Source organism: Octopus bimaculoides, chromosome 7 (genome assembly GCF_046866305.1).
Source record: "Octopus bimaculoides isolate indiv1 chromosome 7, ASM4686630v1, whole genome shotgun sequence".
Classification (NCBI taxonomy): domain Eukaryota; kingdom Metazoa; phylum Mollusca; class Cephalopoda; order Octopoda; family Octopodidae; genus Octopus; species Octopus bimaculoides.
Window position 1 is genome coordinate 55,024,168 of NC_142934.1, and position 5,000 is coordinate 55,029,167.

The window sequence follows — 5,000 nt, forward strand, 5'->3', positions numbered from 1 at the left end:
AAAGGGGACACAAAGTTACTGGATATTTGGTTTAGGAAGACTAAAAACCTTGCAAAAGCTATCAACTAAGCAAATGATCTCTAAATACATTAAAAACACTATAACGTCTTCTTTGAGCACATAAAAGACAAATTTAGCGGGGGCAAAACGAGTAAGACAAAATAAGGTAAATTTGTCCCTTCAATTCACCAGAATTACATTTGAGAATAGACTCATACACATCAATATCTATCCTTTGACATTAGAAAGATGAGAAATGCAACAAAAAATATAAAATATCTAGATCAAATCAAAAGAGGATCGTAGAAGGAAGGCACATGATATGACACTAACGGAACTCGACTAAATCAAAAACCTAAACATGAAATATTTTCTATAGCTTCCACCGAGCAGTTAAAGACAAGAAATTATTGAAATTAGTTATTAATCATTATGCTCGAATTCAGACATCATTTTTTTGAGAACTGAAAATGTTCAAATTAGACATTAGTTTGTGAAAAAATTGGCTTGGAATCCAACAAAAAAAAAAACGTAATTTATTGTTAAACACCAAAAATTATTCAGATATTTTATTAGTAATCCCAATTAAAATCAGGTTATGGAAATGTTTTTTGAAAATGAAGTCCCGTTCACCTGTCTGTTTCAAGCTGTCTCAACTTCAACAAAAATCAACGTGCAGCATGGAGTTCTTCTGCTGCACGACAACACCCGCCCTCATATCACCAATATCACCAAGGAAGCCATTCAAACGCATGGCTGCCACACCCGACCTACTCTCTCCTGATTTGGCACCAACGGATTTCCACCCCTTTCGATCTCTTTCAAATGCTATGCGCGGAGTTTCGTTCAATACTGATGCAGAATTCAGAGCTTGGTTGGATCGATTTTTCGAGTCGAAATGGGGTGATTTCTACCAACAAGGTATTGAAAGTCTTGTTGAACTTTGGGAAGAAGTTGTAAACAACAAGGGTGAATACATTATTGATTAATTAGTAGTTATTTTTTTATTAAACCTTTTAAAAAATTTAAATTTTAAAAAACGGCGGGAACTTAGTTGCCAATCTAATACATACACACACAGACACACATTTTACAAAGGTGAAAAATTAAATAAATTCCAAATTACAACACACACATATTCGTATGTGTACCTAAACATGTGTATATGTCATCAGCAGATTTCTAAAAAACGTAATCAACTTTACCATCCGCAGAAATGGCTACCCTGGAATTAATTTATTACCTTTGTTATTAAATAAATATATACCTAGCAACATAAAGAGTATCAGTGAAATGTTTCCATCCAAACTTTTACTATGTCCTAAAAGATACTAACGTATATTCGCGCACACGCACTTACACGTACATTCATACATTAATAAATACTAGCTGAACCCGTGAAAATTTCATGGAAAATATAAAACATGTAAGCAACTGTAAATAGTGACTTCATTTAATAACTATCGGATAATTATGTATAAGCAGGACCCTGTAATAAACAATAGTAGTAGTACTGTTGCATTGTGACTTTATTGCAAATTCTTGTTTACCACTGTTGCACATGTTCCATACTTATGTGCCAACCATGTTCTCTATATGGAAATAGTATTGGATAAATCATAGGATCTAAATGCTGCGAGTGATACGATATTTGCTGTCTTTGTTCACCTAGTAGATATATATTAGTATATCATGAATATCCTCGCTCTCTCTCTCTGTGTATCTCTCTCTTCCCCTCTCTCCCCTTTTCGTCCTATGTATCTTGTTGCTTGTCACCCATCCTCCTGTAGTAATGAAAAGTAAAAGTAACATCCAATATTCACTGTGGTTATTTGTCTTTGATTTAACAATGTGTCGATATATCTATGTATCTACTTTTCTTTAGATGTATGCATCTGTCTAGTCTGAAAATACTAATAAACATTTAAAAACAGAAAACAAACACCACCTCCCTTTCAGTCACCTCTCTCTCTCTCTCTCTCTCTCTCTCTCTCTCTCTCTCTCTCTCTCTCTTTCTCTATCTATCTATTTATCTCTTTCTCTCTCACTCCCTCTCTATCAATCCTCTCTCTCGCTTTGCCACTCACCTCAACAACATCTCCACTGCTTAACACCTTTTATTTTTCTTTGAACCTCACCCTTCAACTGTAGATAAGTAACAGTAACAGCCACAGGTATTTGCTGAAAGAGAGACAGACAATGGGAGAGAGAGAGTGCGTGTGTGAGAGAGAGGCACACAGACAGAATAACTGCGAGATAGATAGAGAGAGAGAAAGAGAGAGAGAGAGAGAGAAAGAGAGAGAAAGAGAGAGAGAGAGAAAGAGAGAGAGAGAGAGAGAGAAAGAGAGAGAGAGTGATAAATGTTTCTTTATTGGTCACATGGGGCTGAACACAGAGGGGACAAAATACAAAGTAGAGATTTTCTTTTTGAGAAGAAGAGCAAAACGTGGGTCGAATTTCGATCAAAAGGGATCGTGGAAAGAAAAACAGAAAAAGAATGGCCGATCAATAGGGATCGTGTAACACATAAATGTCAATACAAAAGGGGAAAACAGATTAGGTTTATCCGTGGAAAGAAAAGCTTACGGAAAAGACCACGGTAACCTTGGGAAATATTGTCATGCAAAAAAACACATTACAGTTAGTGACTTTCTTTTTCCTATCTTTTTTGGTTCCTAGGATTATGCTCAAGCTGACTCCGTCATTCACACGTGCCATCCCTGCTACGTTCACCCATCTTTTTTTTAAACATTCACTAGACAAAACTTCCCTCTCTACTCTCACCTTCCTCTTCAAGTGATACTTGAAGAAGTTGATGAGATTGACCAGAGAGGAAAGTGTTTATCTCAAGACCTTTCAGATGCGTCCTCCGTACACATTCTTTCGCCATAGCTACAAGTACGATGAAAATGGCTCTTTCTTCCCGTTTCAAGGAAGGAGGTGCGACAATATTCACGATAGACTTGGTTGATAAACCGACTCGTCCCACACGCGATAGCATTCAGTTGACATGGGCCCACAGGTCGGAACTGGTTGGACACTGTACGAGTGCATGTAGGACGGTTTCGTCGTTCTGACCACATCTCGGGCAGGTCGGCCCCGTGTTTCTCAAGTCATGCCTGTAGAGCTTATCCCGAGCGAATAGCGCTTCTCGATAGCACTGCTAGGCCAAGGATCTCTGGAAGTTCATAGGTCCCGTCCAGAAAGTCGTCTTGAACATGCGGGTCAGGTATTCCTCATCAACGCCCAGGTTCGCCCCGAGATCGTCGTTGTACCTCCCCTCCACTAATCCCCTATAGAATGCTTTAGTTGTGTTGAAGTCGCTCAAAGTTGTCCCGGGGCGGCGCAGTTGCTTGAGAGCAACGCGACACTCGCGGTGCCATTCGCCCTTCCTCTGCCCACTAACTTTTTCCCGGTTGATTTTCGCTCCTGTTACCGCTTCGTAGTCTTTCAGTGTCTCAGCGACCGGTTCGATGTGCTTCTGGTAACCTCGTCCGCGTGTGCAGACACGCTCGTCCCGCATCCCAATTCTCGCGGGATGCCCCTCAGTATCTCCAGCTTCCGCAGTAGTGGCTCGAGAGTCAATACGTATAGAAGCGACGAGAGGGGGCATCCCTGACGGACCGAACGTGCAATGTCGAAGGGTCTCGATAGCTGTCCATTTATACGAATTACTGAGCGGGTGCCTCTGTACAAAACAGCTATCCAGTCGCGGAAGACGGGACCGAAACCAGCTACTATGAGGGCAGCCTCCAAGAATCGATGGTCTACTCTATCGAAAGCTTTGGATTGATCCAAATTGATCAGGACCCCACTCATTCCAGGCTCCATAACTACCCTGTCTATGATGTAGCGCATCAGATGGAGGTTGTCATGGATGCTTCGGCCGGGCACGGCGCACGTTTGCACTTTGTCGACCAGTTTCTCGATGACTAGCGCCAACCTCTTGTCAAGCAGTTTGGCGAAAATTTTCAAGTCTGCATTGGACAGGGTGATGGGCCTAAAGTTATCTATTACGTCCCCCTTGTTTGGGTGTTTCTTTGGCTCGAGTAATTAGTGTCCCTGTTCATCTACCAGAGACCGAATGGCGGCTTTGTTGCCTTGTTGCGCCTCTGAGAGCCGAGCCTCTTGCGCGGCTCCAACAACTTCGTTCCTTAGAGCACGCATCCTAGCCCTGACAACACACCCTTCGTGTTTGGCGTTGAAGTGTTGGTCGAGGGCCAGCCTCGCCGCCAAAACGTCGGATACGATGCCACTTCTAATCGCCTCTTCTTAACTAGGCCACCCTCTAATCTGTTTCCTTCTATGGCTAGTGCTTTGCTATACCTAATCGCTCCTGCTTCCATTGCTCTCTTAAGGGCAAACTACCGTTTGTTTGTTTTTTTTATGATGGCTCCCGTCAAAGCCATCTTTACTAGCGTACTAATCCGGTCTCTGAAAACCTGTTTCGATGGGAAAGACAGACAGACAGACAGACAGACAGATAGATAGACAGATAGAAAGATACAGACAGACAGACAAATAGATAGATAGATAGATAGATAGATAAGACAGATATGTAGGTAGGTAGGTAGGTAGGTAGGTAAGTAGGTAGGCAGACAGAGAGAGAGAGGGGGGGGGCAACATTGCTTTTTGCAATTTCCATATTTCCACTGTTTTATCATATATCGTCGAAAACAAAACGTTTTTCAGCGTTTTCTCTATAACAATATGAGAAAAGCTTCATTTTCTTTCACTATTCATGTCTATCCACTCTCTTCTTCCAACGATCTATCTCCCTAACTCTCTCTCTCTCTCTGTTCCCCTCTTTCCCCTCTCTCTCCCCTCGCCTCTCACCCATCTTCCTGCGTTGAATGCGTAATATTCATCTTACCTCTCAACGCTAATAAATCCACTCATAAGGCTTTGTTCGTCTCGAAACAATAGTAGAAGGGCCTTGCTCAAACGCCACGCAGTGAGACTGAACCTCGAACCATGTGTGCGGGAAGCAAGTTTCTTAC